General features: G+C 39.7%; 1 long non-coding RNA gene across 3 annotated transcripts in view; it reads left to right on the top strand.

The window, feature by feature from the left end:
- LOC103216163 (uncharacterized) overlaps positions 1–16882 on the top strand; it is an 82136-nt gene that overhangs the window by 51569 nt on the left and 13685 nt on the right. For 2 of the 3 annotated variants that reach the window (XR_012093991.1, XR_012093992.1), the window contains exon 3: positions 2302–2598. This is a non-coding gene — a long non-coding RNA (uncharacterized lncRNA). Of the gene's footprint in view, positions 1–2301; positions 4292–16882 lie in introns of those variants that run through there. The other variant, XR_490458.3, reaches the window with a different exon arrangement.

The raw sequence follows: 16882 nt of genomic DNA, 5'->3' as shown, positions 1-16882 counted from the left end.
GTTTTTAATTTTTTTGTGGAGACAGCGTCTCACTATGTTGCTCAGGCTGGTTTCAAACTCCTGTCTCAAGCAAGTCACCCACTTTGGCCTCCCAAAGCACTGAGATTACAGGCATGAGTCACTGTACCCAGCCCAATTTAAAATAATTTCTAATTGCTCTGTGTCAGTTAAGACACCATAAGATTTGTCTTCATATCAGCCTTCATCTATCACATTGAGGGAAATAATTACTTCAGCTCGACATATGGACTAAAAGCATCTGTATCTTTTGAGGCTAATTAAGGTGAAATTCACTGAAAACTTATTTCAGAGAAGTAGTCTGTAGGTTCCATGAGGCCAGGACGAGGGTGTATCTGTCACCATCAATGAGTTCTAGTAACTAGCAGTGTGCCTGCCACAGAGTAGACATTCAAGCAATTGATCTTCATTGAATAAATGAATGAACTAAAGTAAATAATGTTTGATAATGATGGTTCACTAAATGAATATCCCCGAGGAAAGTAACCCATGTAGAAAATACTAAAGTCTATTGCTAAATTTTGCAAAGAATATAGTGGTCTTTGAGAGAGAAGTATGAAATACAGATTTTCTTGCATGTGATTCTTGGTGTAATTACAGGAAATTTTAATTTTCTTCTTTATGCTTGTCTGTGTTTTAAAATTTTGTGTACTGAATACGATTTACATTTGTAATCAGAAAAAAGTAATTTCTCAAAACGTTCTCAGGGAGTATGATGAGATGGCTAGAGTTACATGACTTTCCTTGGATGTGCCTTTAGCTGTCCAAGGGAGGTATTAAACTCATGAATGCAGTTAATTATTGATCCCTGGTTCTCTTACAGGAAAGAGATACATGGAAATAGCCATCAAATAAATAGGGTTTAGAGTTGTGGTAAGAAGCAATAACTGTGAGTCAAATCCTCAGTCTGTCCTTTGTACTTGTTTGACTATAAACAAGTTACTTAGTTTCTCTGAGCTCTGATGCTTTATCTGTAAAATGGGGTAAGCAACCATACAGGACTATTTGGGAGTTAAGTGAGACACAAGTTGTAAAGCATTTAGCCCCATGCCTGGCACATGGTAAGTGTTCAATACATGTCAGCTCTTATTATTTTTATTATTAACAAATTGAACATTCTTGGCCTTGATGCTGACATTTCCTGCTGATAGGCAAACTGATTTTTTTCAGTGCACACAAATGGAGGGCACTGGGAATCTCTGGATTTTTTCCTAGCAATAATTAGAAATGACAGAGTGATTAGGTGGCTAGAGGACATAATTAACCTCTCTGGCTCTCAGTCCTCTTTTCTGTAAAAGGAGGGGATAGAATTAGAAGACCTTTAAGGTTCCTCCGTGCTCTATGACGTTATGTGTATAAGATTTAATTTTGCATTGGAAACCTTCATTTGAAAGATCATGACTTTCTTAAAATTTCATGTATTTATTTATTTAGAACCACAATCTGTTTATTCCCTCCTACAATCTATTGTGCTAGATGAGTATCTGGGAACACAATAAGAAAGATCCTGGTATGGTCAATTGTCTTTGTATTCCGTATACAAGGCTGGAGGCTGATTCCAATTTTTTTGTTGTTGCTCAGGGAACTTAAATTACATTTGTCTTGGAAATGGACTAGAGGATGAAGAACCTGAGATTTTTTTTTAACCCATGCATTGTTAAAGAGAACAACAGCCAGCCATTTCAAGGTTGCAATGCCTAACTTGGTGATGAGAAATTTAAGATTGTACCTGACTAAAATGAAAAGAACCTTTTTGTTTTTTAGATGCCTGCCCTGTGGCTGTCCTGGGCTACCAATTATGGTGCCACCTTGTCTAACTTCTCACTCTGTCCATTTTCCTCCTCACGAAAATTTACCTGCACAATGTTTCATCCCCCCAGGGCCTTGCTTCTAGTTTCTATGGCAACAGTGAGCTAATCCACGCTTTATGTGCCCTTCCTACCGTCTCCAGCAAGGGAGACTTTAGGAGATGACAATCTCTTCCTGGAAGTGAAATGACATTAATGGGAAAAGCTCAAACTAAGATTTAAGACTGATTGTTTGAAACCGGCAATCTGTAGTACCTCTCAAATTAAAACATGGAAGTCATCTTCCTTCCTACTTACATATAGAGCCAACCTGGTGCCTTGTTATTCTTATGCTTTCCTTTGCTAAACATCATGTCCTATTCACTGTGATCATAGTGACATGCTGGCTGTGGTCTGTCCTGCTGAGCGCTGTGACTGCACAGGTGATATCCAAATTCAATCATCTAACACTTTTTCTCGACTTTCACTAATGCAGGAAGAAGTAACACTGGAGTCAACAACAACAACAACAGCAAAACAACCTCTGGCAATTTCTTATCCTGTGTCTGACTGACCTCTTTTATATCCAAGGAAAGTATTGTCAAACCACCAATCCCCCAGAACTACACTGTCTTGGAGATGCTAAATTGCAAAGAGAAAACATCTCAGCATTAAGGAGGAAGAGAGCTCTGGCTGTGGAATGATTAGAGGGTGCAGCATCCTTTGGCAAAATGCTGCAATATCTCCTTAGGCTTATATGCTATCGTCCTGATTCTAAGATTTTCCATCTCAGGTATTCAGACCTCTAAACTCTGTCTCCTTCTCCCCAACCCTATTTACAAGTTGACATGTACCAAAAAGAGTAAATGAATGACAACAGTTTACATTGCTACTCATTCTCAAAGACATTTTCATTTTGACATGAAATAGAGATGTAATTTAAACTACAGTAGAATTTAAGTGTAGAATCAGGAAGGGGTGGGGGGAAATTAGAGGTGCAGATGATTATATAGTCCAGTAACCTAGGATTAATTGCCTCTGCACATCTGTCTTTGGGAGAGACTTAATCTCTCTAAACCTTAGTTTTCTCACTTGTATTATGGGATCATAATTGTTCCTATCTCATAAAAGGCTGCCAAAGAAAAACTAGAGCTGCATAGTAATTAAAGTGGTAAAAGCAGATTTTAATTAGGAACTATTACAGTAGGGGAAAATGTGTCTAGTTTAGTATAGCACTAGGTTCAATTCTGAATACAGCAAGCACAGGTGAAGATTTATAGACAAAGAGCAGGGTGGGAGTCAACAGATAAACAATCACTAAGAGTAAACATCAGGGGGTAAGCCAAAAATAAAATTCTAAGCCCCTCAACCAATTGAATGGAACCCTCTCTTGACCAAAGGCATTCCAAAGTAAACCTGAGAAATGAGTTCAGGCCGTGATAGGAACGGAGGATCAGACATACCTCATTTTTACACCCTCCTCCCTTTGTAATCCAGACACAACTTATCAGCATTAACATTAAAACAGAGCTCTGTGTAACAATAAGATACCAAATTCTAATCTGAATCTAATATAGCATCACATGACAGGTAGCAAGCCCTGAAAGAAATAGAAACATTTTATTCCATTTTTTTTTTTTTTTGAGATGGAGTCTTGCTCTGTCACCCAGGCTGGAGTGCAGTGCTGTGACCTCAGCTCACTGCAACCTCCACCTCCTGGGTTCAAGTAGTTCTCCCTGCCTCAGCCTCCCAAGTAGCTGAGATTACAGGCACCTGCCACTATGCCCAGTTAATTTTTGTATTTTTAGTAGAGACAGGGTTTCACCATGTTAACCAGGCTGGTCTCAAGCTTCTGACTTTAGGTAATCCACCCACGTTGGCCTCCCAAAGTGCTGGGGTTACAGGCACGAGCCACTGTGCCCGGCCCCCACATATATTTATTTGACATATTTTGAAATGGCCCTGCAAAGCTATCTCTTGTGGGGAAAACCTACATTCTGTAGAGAATCCCCTTCCCTTTCCATGTCTTTTCCTGATCCAGGAGAGAGTTAACTGAGTGTAGCACCTTTAAGGGTCTAGCAAGAGATATGTACCACCTATTCCCTGAAGTCTGCTAATCTGGAGGCTACATCTACATGACAAGAACCTTGGCTGATAATCCCCCTGTATCAGCCACAAACTTTTCTTTCTGCTGGCCTCAATTCTTCAGGCAGAACTTTTTAAACCAATTGCCACCAGAGAAACCTTTAAATCCACCTATGATGTGGAAGCCCCTGCTTTGAGATGTCTCACCTTTCCAGGCTGGATCAATATATACCTTACATTATTGGTTTACAACTCTGCTTGTAGTTTCTGTCCCCCTGAAGTGTATAAAATCAAGGTGTAACCCAACCACCATGGGCACATGTCCTTGGGACCTGTTGAGACTATGCCTTGAGCCTTGGTCACTTGTATTTGGCTCAGAATAAATCCCTTAAAATATTTCACCGAGTTTGACTCTTTTTTTATTGCCAGGAGTAAGGGAGGATTCTGGCTAAATGACCGAAGAGCATTCTTACTGAACACAGATCAAGGTGATCAAATATCAGTTGGGGATAGTGGGAGATAAGGAATTTGATCAGATATCAAGGATGATCAGATATTAAGGGTGGAAGATTCTCACTAAATTGACTTAGCAGTTTTAAAATTAGGCAATGCCAAGATGAATACTGAAGGTTGAGGCTACAGGGTTTAGAGGAGCCTAGAGTTAGCTCAAAAAGAGACTCCTTGTCAAGGTGTCCAGAAGATTAAATTAATTATCCACATAAAGTGGTAAGAGATCAAGTAAGCGCTGGATATATTATGGTTCCTGTTAAAAATAAAGCATTAAGAGAAGGAAATTATGGCTAATTGTAGAATTTGAAACATCACTTGTTTGGAAAAATGTTTATTCAAGTCATTTACCTATTTTTAAAATCAGGTTATTTATTTTTTGCTGTTGAGTTGACTGAGTTCCTTATATATTTGGGATCTTAACCCCTTATCAGATATATAGTTTACAAATATTTTATCCCATTCCATAGGTTGCCTTCTCTCACAGGATTGTTTCCTTTGCTGTACAGAGCTTTTTAGTTTGATACAGTCCCACTTGTTTATTTTTGCTGTTGTTGCTAGTACTTTTGGTGTCATATCCAAAAAACTCATTGCCAAGACCAGTGTCAAGGAGCTTGTTCTTGGCTGGGAATGGTTACTCATGCTTGTAATCCCAGTACTTTGGGAAGCTGAGGTGGGGGATCACTTGAGCCCAGGAGTTCAAGACCAGCCTGGGAAACATGGCGAGGCCCCATCTCTACAAAAACAGCAAAAAATTAGCTGGGTGTGGTGACACCCACCATAGTCCCAGCTACACAGAGGCAGAGGTGGGAGATGGCTTGAGCCTAGGAGGTCAAGGCTTCAGCAAGTCATATTCATGCCGTTGCATGAACTCCAGCCAGGGAAGTTGGGGCTTCAGCAAGCTGTGATTGCAACACTGCACTCCAGCCTTGGTGATAGAATGAGACTCTGCCTCAAGGAAAAAAAAAAAAAAGAGAGAGAGAGAGAAAACTTGTTCTTTTTGTTTCTTTTAGGAGTTTTATGGTTCCAGGTCTTGACCAAATAGATATATGAGAAGGTGCTTAACATCATTAATCATCAAATGCAAATCAAAACCACAATGAGATATCACCTCACACTTGTTAGGATGGCTGTTATCAAAAAGTCGTAAGATAACACGTATGTAGTCATTATGGAAAACAGTATAGCTGTTCCTCAAAAAATTAAAAATAAAACTATTTTCATCATATGATCCAGCAATCTCACTTCTGGGTATATATCCAAAGTAAATGAAATCATTAATGTCAAAGAGATATTAATGTCTGCATTCCCATGTTTGTTGTAGCACTATTCATAATAACCAAGATATGAAAACAACGAAGTGTCTGCTGATAGATGAGTGGATAAAGAAATTGATATATGCGTGCGCGCCACACACACACACACACACACACACACACACACAGGGATATTATTTAGTTTTTTTAAAAAAGGAAATTCTGCCTCTTGCAACAACATGAATCAAGCTGGGGGACATTATGTTAAGTGAAATAAGCCCTACCCAGAAAGAAAAATAGTGCATGCTTTCACTGATAGGTGAAATCTAAAAAATTCAATTTCACAGAAGCAGAGTAGAATGGTGCTTACCAGAGGTGAAAGATGGGGGAAATGGGAAGATATTAGTCAAAAAGTACAAAGTTAGTATGTAGGATGCGTAAGTTCTAGAGAGCTAATGTATTGCATGGGGAGTATAGTTAGTATTGTATTCTAGAAATTTGCAAAGAAAGTAGATTTAAGTGTTCTTACTACACACATAAAATGTTAATTAGCTTGACCGCAGTAATTTCCTATGCATATGTATTAATATATCAAAACATCACAATTTACATCTTCAAATACAATTTTAATAAATTTTTTAAAAAAATAACTTGTTTATTCAACAAATACTTATTAAGCACCTATAAATGTGTTCAGGCACTGCTTCATTTTATTATTTATTTATTTTTTTGAGGCAGGGTCTCACTCTGTTGCCAAGGATAGAGTGCAGTAGTGCACTCGCCGCTCACTGCAGCTTTGACTTCCTGGGCTCAAGCAATCCTCTTGCCTCAGCTTCCTGAGTAGCTGGGACTAAAGGCATGTATCATGTGTTTTGCTTTTTTTTTTTTTTTTTTTTTTTGGTAGAGATAGCTGTCATCATGTTGCTGGTGCTGGTCTCAAGCTCCTGGGCTCAAGCGATCCTCCCTCCTTGGCCTCCTAAAGGGTTAAGATTACAGGTGTAAGCCCCACGTCTGGCCTCTAGACTGTTTTGAATATTGTGCTAGGAGAACAGTCATGAACAAGATGGACAACATTTTTGCCATTGCTGAGCCTATATATTAGCGGAGGAAGGTAGGAAATAAACAAATATATGTATGTTAATTTCAGGTAGCCATAAATGCTGTGAACAAAATAAGCAGGATAAGGAGATAAAGAGTGATATGGAGTGGACTTATCTTAGACAGGGTGGGCAGGGAAGATGTCTCTGAGGAGGAGGCCATAATCACAGAATCTTAAATGAAATAAAGGAGTGAGTCAGGTGAGTGACTCTGATGGAAAGAATTAGCAAATCAGCCATGATTTGGTAGATTGTTTGTTTTTCTGGGAATTTTCTATTACCTATAAAATTATATCAGTGAATGCAAATTATTTGGCTAGAAGTGAAATTGATCTTGAATGTGAGATTAGGGCTAGATGAAAAAAGGAAACCAGGGTTTGCTGAGCAGTTATTATGTGCCAGGGGCTATCCTCCCTGCTTTAAACAGGTTTGTTCTGTCCTCTAATGTAGCAGTCCCCAACCTTTCTGGCACCAGAGACCAATTTTGTGGAAGACAATTTTTCCACAGACTGGGAGGTGGGGATGGTTTCAGGATGAAACTGTTTCAGCTCAGACGATCAGGCGTTAGAGTCTCATAAGGAGCGGGCAACCTCGATCCCTCGCATGCGCAGTTCACAAAATGGGGGAGGCACTCCTGTGAGAATCCAATGCTGCCACCGATCTAACGGGAGGTGGAGCTCAGGTGGTAATTCCGCGGGCCTGACGCTCACTTCCTGCTGTGCCACCTGGATCCTAATCGGCCACGGACAGGTACCAGTTCGTGGCCCGGGAGTTGGGGACCCGCGCTTTAATAAACCAACCAATCACGCTGTCATTTCTCATAACAGTCTTATGAAGTTATTACTCTCCCAATGTGAAAGCTGAGCCTTGAGAATTTTCAGCAACTTACCCCAAGATAGTTAGAGGCTGAAATGGAATTTTCCACCTATCACTGGTAAGCTCTCCAGATAGTGCCAAAACACAACAGGACTATGCCCTGAAAAAGCAGTTCCCTTGCCCTTCATTAAATCTTTAAAAGGTATTAGCCCTCATGTGGTCACTAAGGATGTATCTAAAAGCTCCAAACCCAAATTCTTCACCCACAACAAGCGCGGATTTCACCAACCTGACCTTGACCTTAACTTATAAGCAGATAACTGCTCATACCTAGATTCACCCAGGGGAGAGCTGGGATGCAGGCTTGATATTTTACTCCTACCTTTCAGTCCCAATATTCAGGGGCTCAAAGAATTTCAGCCGTTCTGCTTTGTGGGGAGCTTTCAGATCAGTTAGTGATTTTTTGAATGTGTAGTTTAATGGTAGATTGACAACATATGGGTTTTTGGCCACTTGTAGGAGGCATAACTACAAAGAAATATCGCCTTTTAAAAGCTGTTCTGTAAGCCAGATGCAGTGGTATGTGCTTGTAGTCCCGGCTACTCAGGATGCCAAGGTTGGAGAGATTCCTTGATTCCAAGAGTTTGAGCTCAGCCTGGGCAACGTAGAAAAATTATTGTTTAAACAAAGTTACAAGGACATACTTATAAAAAAGAAGGTCAACTCAAGAAACTATACTTAAGATGCTGTCTTGCTTGAAATATTTTGTTAAGAAGAAAGGCCATTAATTGAGACACTTCTATCTGCTGTTAAACCTTTTATAGTTAATCTATGAGGTAGGTAATTTTATTCCCTGTATGCAGATGAGAAATCCGAGACTTAGAAATATTTTGAGTCACTTAATATTAGCCATCTAGCAAACTTAGATTTCAGCCCATCTGTCCAGATGTGACAAAGCCTGTGTTATTTCAACTCAAGTGATTATCTCTTTTAGAATTTCCTTTCAGGATTGGCAGCATGTTCTTTCAAGTAACTCCACTGGTAGCAGCTGATCATCCAAGGTAGATGTAATTTTGGATATTCAAGTTCATTTGAAGTCAAGACCAAATGGATGATCACAATGCATGATGTCATTTTGTTATTTTGACTAGAAAAAAAAAATGAGAAAGTCAAGATGACCTCTCATTCATCTTGCTTTCCTGTAGCAACAAATATTTTGTTTTACATAGTCAATCAGTAGGGTTGTTTTAATGTAAAATTATTTGTTGAGGCCTGGCGCTGTGGCTCACGCCTGTAATCCCAGCCCTTTAGGAGGAGGCCGAGGCAGGCGAATCACAAGGTCAGGAGATCGAGACCATTCTGGCTAACATGGTGAAACCCCGTCTCTACTAAAAATACAAAAAATTAGCTGGGCGTGGTGGTGGACGCCTGTAGTCCCAGCTACTCGGGAGGCTGAGGCAGGAGAATGACATGAACCCAGGAGGCAGAGCTTGCAGTGAGCCAAGATTGTGCCACTGCACTCCAGCCTGGCTGACAGAGCGAGACTCCGTCTCAAAAAAAAAAAAATTATTTGTTGAAATGTAACACATTGATCTATCACCAATGACCTACACTAGCATTAACTCATTGGTCAGATTTTTCTGTTAGCGAGGAGAATCTGGGAAGAATAGGATACAGGACAGACGAGTTTTGATGGTGGGGTTAGGATGCAGGAAGGTCAAGCCTCAAGGGACTACTTGTGGGAAAGGGAATGGGGGTCCAGGGGGTTAGGGTGTGAGGGTGAAGAATAGAGAAGCTGGGGGTTGGGCAGAGGGTGAGAGGATTGGGAAGTGGAAGTGGCCAGTGTGGGAGCAATAAAAACCGAGATATAGGATTAGACTCTGAAAAGGAGCAAAATAGGCGTAGGAAGCCTGCTTAATAGTCTTAGGAAAGAGAAGCACTCTGGGAGTAAAATACAATAAAATGTTACATAAAATTATACTTCCATGAACCACTTAGTGACTTGGAAGAGGTCATAGTAACCTCGTTTGCCTCAGGGAGAGATGAGTATTTTTCTCACTTGATTCACCATGGAATTAACTCCAGCTAAAATATAAACCCCTCTGGGTTTTTTTGAAAACTTTAATTACCTCCCTTACTCAAATGTAGTTGTGGCTATTGTGAAATGATGACCTACCTTTAACCCTATCCATCACCAATAACCAGCAAAGGGAAAGTAATTAATAAATGTATGAATATGCTTTAATTTATTCAGGCTACTCAGCTTCATGAGGTAGAGACATGAGGGCTTATCTGTCCAGTTAAATGTTTACTGAGAGCAAGTAAGTAAGTGTTAAATCATGGAATTTTACAAACATACATGTGGAAACATGCACATCTTACCCTCAGTAGGGGATATTTCTCAGGATTGGAACTTGAATACCACAGTCATACTTATTTATGTATCTATTAAAAGCAGTGCCAATTTTAGTGAAGCACCTAGAATATGTTATAAAATGTCTGCATATAATTAATTCAAAATGCTCTGTGATTAAATCACATAATGATGCTTTGTGAGCATACATCAGCTTAATTGGGAGTAACATAACTAAGAGATTGAGATCCAGAGTGCTGTAAATAAAAAGCTGCTTGGGGCTCCTGCAGTATAAATTTAGATCATCAGGAAATCTTGCAAAGGCCCCAAGGCTTGCTGTGGGTTAGCCTCTCTCTGCTATGCGAAGACAACAGAAAGATTACTGAGTCTCCTAACTGGAAGGCCTGGTGCAGGCTTTGAGATTACTCCAGTATTTGCAGGGAGAGGACTTGTATGTCAGCTGACTCATTACTCAATAAGCTCCTCTAGGTTTTTCTGTGGAGGACTGTGTATAGCACAGTCAGACGCCCCTTGAGGATGAGCCAAATTTCACTTTTCACTGTAGTGAAAAGAGTTCTGCATTTGAAGGCTAACATATTTGATCTCAATAATTTTAGTTTCCTTATTTGTAAAATGGCCAAAATAAGACTTGCTTTGTAGAAGTTTTTGGGGGTGAGGGGGGAAAAAAAACCCAAAAAACTCATGGAGCACCAGATACAGTGCCTGGCATGTAGGAGGTATCAATAAATGCCATTGGTTTTCCCATGCCCCCAGCACAGAGTGTCCTGAACATTGTAAGAACAATAGATCATTGCTGATGTGACTGAAATGTGCCCATTGACATGAATTCCCCACAGGGGTGGCCTATATTTCTAGTCAAAGACTGAAGGAACAAATGAAACTGAAATCTGTATTAAGACACACTCAGGCTATGGCAATGGAGAAAACTGGAAAAATGTCACAAGATCAATAGTGGTAGCAGTTCAACTACTGCTTTCCCATGATGGGAACCCAAAACTGAGGACAGAAAAGCAGACATGTGACATTAGTTCTGCCATCTCTCCTTGTTGTTCTCATGCAGCATTACTAACTGATCGCAGCCATCTGCCCTCTCTACTCAGATGGGTCTTCAGACCCCTAACATAGCGTTCAAGCAGGCATTCATAATAGGTTTAGCATTGGCACTCGTGACAATGCCTATTTACTATTCTTGGCAGAAGAATGCCGCCCATGGCCTGCCTGACCCTATAAGTTGAATAACAAAAGAACAATTACTCCTCTCCTCTGTCACCTTTCTGAATCCATCCCAGACTAAGAGGGAAAAGAGCTCTGTTCCTTTCTCTTTGTAGAGTGATTTTTAGTCTGTGGGTTATTCCTGACACTTGATATTTGGATACCACTTTATGGTTTAGATACATTTTAAAGAATACTTAATCCTGACAATGACCATGGGTGAGAGGTAGGCTACATATTACCCTCACTCTACATAGGAGAAAACCAAAGCTCTGAGGAGCTAAAGAACTTATCTAAGCTGAACTTATCCAGTAATTTGTATAGATGGAACTTGAAGATTGGAATGTTCAACTCCAAAATCTGGTAATTATTTAGACACCAATGCTACAATTACTGAGTCGTCTCAGGGAGAAGACTATGAATAGTAAGGGTGCACAAATGCATCATAGAGGAGACTTAGAAGGACCCTGTCCTGGTGAGATACTACCAGCAATTGTACACAAGTGCAGCTTTGAGGACACACCGAACAGTGGTAGCAGGGATCAGGCACAGGAAGGAGACCACCATGACTGGCATGGGAGGTGATGCAGGGAAGCCGGAGTGTATTAGGAAGTGTTCCAAGAGAACACTTCAAGTGCCAGGCAAAACACATTACATCACTTTTTTCTATATTGAGCTATAATCTGTGATTCTGTCTAAACCCTTTGGAATCAATTTATATTTTTAGTTTGTCAAATAAGGTTACTGTCTAAATTTTTTTTTGCCTTGGTCCTAAAAAAATACCTTTTAAGATTCAGGGTCTGAAGGAGAAACCTGATATTCTTAAATTGGCAAAAGTGTCTGTATCCTTTCCTCCTACTCCCCTTGTGACTTTCTATACTGCTTTATCTTGGGGCCACCCATTGGTCTTTCCTGGGAAAGAGAATACTGAATACAGATATAACACGCACAAATCAATAACACTCATACATATGAATCTCAACAAGTTAAATTTTATAATGGAAGAAAAGATCTTTCTGCAACCATCAGAGAAAAAACATGAAATAACTAAAAACTAGTCTTAAACAACAAATGGGCAAGATTTGTGTAAAGAACGTTTTTAAATGTTAATGAGAGATTCAAAATATGAATTGACCAAGTGAAAACATACTTTATTTTTAGAAAGACTCATAAATATGGCCGGGCGCGGTGGCTCACGCCTGTAATCCCAGCACTTTGGGAGGCCGAGGCGGGCGGATCACAAGGTCAGGAGATCGAGACCATGGTGAAACCCCGTCTCTACTAAAAAATAGAAAAAAAAAATTAGCCGGGCGCAGTGGCGGGCGCCTGTAGTCCCAGCTACTCGGGAGGCTGAGGTAGGAGAATGGCGTGAACCCGGGAGGCGGAGCTTGCAGTGAGCCGAGATTGCGCCACTGCACTCCAGCCTGGGCGACAGAGCGAGACTCCGTCTCAAAAAAAAAAAAAAAAAAGAAAGACTCATAAATATGTCAGTTTTCCTTAATTTAATGTAGGCAGTTAATATAATTGTAATTAAAAGAGTACCAGGATAAATTTTTTTATTTTTTTGAGACAGAGTCATGCTATGTGGCTCAGGCTAGAGTGCAGTGGCACTGTCTTGGCTCACTGCAACCTCTGTCTCTTAAGTTCAAGCGATTCTCCTGCCTCAGCCTCCTGAGTGGCTGAGACTACAGGCATGCACCACCATGCCGAGCTAATATTTATATTTGTTAGTAGAGACGGAGTTTCACCATGTTGGCCAGGCTGGTCTTGAACTTCTGACCTCAGGTGATCCATCCACTTCAGCCTCCCAAAGTGCTGGGATTACGGGCATGGGCCATCATGCTGGGACTCAGGATTTTTTTTTAATAGAGCTAGATAAACTGATAGAAAGTTCATATGTAAAAACTAGGAAGAAATAATGGTCAGGGAAACTGTGAAATAGAAAAGTATTGAATGAGATATAGTCACATTGGATAATAATAAATTATGAAAAGGTAGACATTAAAATAGTGTGGTACTAGCATATCAATAGACAGACAAATTAATGGACTACAATTCAGTCCAGAAATACATCCAGATATACACATATTTAGTCTACTAAAAAAGTGACATTGCTGATCAGTGGCATAAAATGGATTGTTCAGTAAACATTTTTTAAAAAGTAGAGAAAGAAAAGGAAAGAAATCAGAAAAGTGCTAGAAGAAAACGTGTGTGTGTGTTTATGGAGAGAGAGAGAGACAGAGAGAGAGAGAGTTTTCCTATAATGCCCAGGCTGGTCTCAAACTCTTGGGCTCAAGTCATCCTCCCGCCTTAGCCTTCTGAGTATCCGGAACTGCAGGCACCATAACACCATGCCTGGTTAATTTTTTTTTTTTTTCACAGATGGGATCTTGCTATGTTTCCCAGGCTGGTTTTGAACTGCTGGCTTCAAGCAGTCCTCCCATGTAGCTGTGACTACAGGCATAAGCCACTGCGCCCAGCTTTTATACACTGTAGAGAGTGGAAGGCCTTGCTAAGTATGATGTAAAATCCAGTGACTATAAAAGCTATCAATACATTTATTTAAATAATGTTTTAATCTTCAGGAAAAAAAAACAAATAATGTTAAATGGGCATCTAAGAAAAAGTATTCACATTATATATAATACAGAACAGACTCATTTTCCTAATTTATTAGATATAAGAAAATATAAGAAGTTCAATAGAAAAATTGGAAAATAATGAAGAAATAATTCATAGGAAGATACAGAATTTTTAAACATATGAAAAAGTCCAGTCTCATTACAATAGAAATGCAAATTAAAACTGTAGTGATAGTTCATATCCACATATCAGAATGACAAGATAAAATAGTTTCATATTGCATTGTATTAGTGAGGATATGAGGAGTAGTCCATTTTAGACATCAGGGATGAAATAGTGAACAATATAATTCTTTGGAAGATAATTTGCAATGTTTCTCAAAATTATAAATGCATATTCCCTTTATCTCAAAGATTCCACTTCTAAGAATTTGTCCTACACATATACTAGTGCATATGGATACAAAATATGTAGAAACATTCATTTCATGATTGTTTATAGTGGTAAAAGATTGAAGCAATCTAAATATTCATCAGTATAGTACTGGTTAATTAAACTTGGTGTGTGCATGTAATAAAATACTGTGCAGCTGTTAAAATTTAAAAGTAACGAGTTTTAAACATTAGCTTTGTTTTGACCATAGCATAGCTGCAAGGTCTCCTTTCTTTTAGGCAAAATCTCAAAAAGTTGTCAGGAGGATGAAAGGTACTATGAGTGGTGACTTCTCTCTCCAGTTAGATTCATCATAATAAAGAATAATTCAATAGAAGGATAATTCACTAAATTTTAGACAGGCAGAGTGAATAGATTGTGGCTGCCCTTTAATGTACATCACTGAAAGTGAAAAAGAGAGGACATAAAAGATAGTTATTCAGAAAAGTATGTTATGGATAGGCATGTCTCTGGAAAATCTTTAAGGGGACATAAGTGGAAAGTCCCTAGATTCAATTTGTGCAAGAGGCTGCATGACTGTGACCCAGATGTAGAATGAGAGTGACTGCCTTGGTATGCTGTAGCAAAACGTCAGATCCAGGACTCCAGGAAGTAGGTCTTGGGGCCATGGCTTACTGAGTAACACTATGTTTGCCTCACCTGCTGGCCTAAGATACTTCTGGGTGCTGATATGAGTGGGATGAGGGGCAGAAGTAAAAGTCTGGGAGCTCTTTTTAGGAACTTCTTAGCTTTGGCAGATTCCTCACCCCTCACTACTGTGACCACCCTGGAGGCATCCCTGTGAGGAAGAGAGAGGGAACACTGTGAATCCATATTTGTGCAGCTATATCTGTTGACTACACTAAGGATTCTCAACGCTGTCTGCCCACGGGGAATCACTCGGGTTAGTGGTAAGATTTGCCAGCATTTAGCCTCCTCCACTAGGTAGTTCTAATCTAAATGTCCTAGGGTGGGACCAGGCATTGGTGTTTGCTAAATGTTTCCCCAAGTGATTCTTCTGTGCAGCAGTTCTGAGAAGCATGGGACTGTGCTCTTCCGATAACTTTTTATTTACTTGTTTTTAATACTCAATAATGTTGGTGAGTAGAAATGTTTGGTGTTTGTGAGTTTTAGTCCTGCTATTCCTCAAATTCATTTGGGTCTCTCACTAGGCTTAAGATGGAGAAAGAGGCAAAGGGAGAGAGAGAGAATCATTGGAGGAAAAGTCTGAAACAGAATGAAAAATAAATGGGGAGAGAAATTAAAAGGGAAATGCTGAATTCTTCACTTCAAACTCACTCCAGAATCTTTGAGCATAGGACTAAAAGTTTGCAGTTTACACACTTCTGAGCTGAGTTGTATGCACACTTGACGTTGGAAAGTTCTGATCTATTAGGAGATACATTAACAATACAATTAATGACAGAAAAGAGAGGGATTGGTGCCAACTGGCGAAGGGTGATGGGACAGAGGGATCATTGTCAAGGAGACTCAGACTATGTAGAAGAATAGGCTGCTTGGATTTTGCATAAACAACCTATGAAATTGGGGGCTTTATGTGAAAATCAAAACCTAACTGTATTCACTTTTCAATGCAAATGTACCTGAGTTAGTCATTTAGAATGAAACTCATCAGTGACACTAATCATTGGATTTAGAGTCCACCATAATCTGGTATGGTTTCATCCTAATTTCATGACATCTTCAAAGATCCTATTTCCAAAAGTTGAATTCACAGGTACCAAACTTAGGATTTTGTAGGGGCAGGAAGGAGTGGTAACTTTCCTCACCCATTATAAGGGTCATAGTTGACATTCCTTTAACAAAAGGCAGATTAACAACAAAAAAATGCATAACAAATGCATTTCATCAAAGTTTTACACAACAAAAGAGATTGCTGCAATTATAACCAAAAGACCCAGGGAAATCTGTTTTTATGCTTAGTTTTGATGAAGAATGGACAGCCACACAGAAATGTGATTGGGCAAAAGGGTATGATCTAATGGTAATAAACTCAGGTGGAGAACCTAGCAAGGCCTTTCCAGATTCTTCTCAGCCTCTCTGCGTAGCATTCTCTTTCTACCCAGGTATGGGGCAGAATCCCTCTAAAATGAAAGTCTTCAAGGAAGAAAAGAGAAGAGAGAGACCTTTCTAGGTTTTATGGTTTGCTTTAGGATAAAAGGGTTCTAGTTTTTATGAACCACCTTGGAGAGGAGAAATTCTAGTTTCTATGACTTGCTTCAGAAGTGAAAGAGGGGCTGTAAACAGAAGGGCAGGAGAAGGTCAGAGAGACCTTGCTTCTGAGGCCCTTCCAGTGTCCTAAAGTTTAAAGTACTCAGCATGCCAAAGTGCCATACTTCGGGTCTTCTTGTTCTGAGTTCCAACAACTTCAAAATATCTGTGTGGGGGACACAATTCAACCTTTACCGACAGTTTGTTCAAAGCTACTTTCATTTTGCTTAAAGTTGTTTTTGCCCAGAAGACCAGCAGCAGCCACACCTTAAAGACCCATTTTTTCCTACCTCTTCATTTACAGACCTATAAATGATTCTAGAGCAGTACTTCCACTTTGGCAAAAGTATGGCTAAGACAGAAGGGATGGTGACACAGCATTACTTTCTCCATCACTACACTGATAGGCATTAAATTACACTGACAAGACAGATGCCCTGGGAGCAAAGAGCCAGTGTGTAGAGAGAGAGAAAAACAAAAGTA

This window comes from Chlorocebus sabaeus, chromosome 9 (genome assembly GCF_047675955.1).
Source record: "Chlorocebus sabaeus isolate Y175 chromosome 9, mChlSab1.0.hap1, whole genome shotgun sequence".
In the NCBI taxonomy this organism is placed as follows: domain Eukaryota; kingdom Metazoa; phylum Chordata; class Mammalia; order Primates; family Cercopithecidae; genus Chlorocebus; species Chlorocebus sabaeus.
This window is presented reverse-complemented; position numbering and strand designations above follow the sequence as displayed.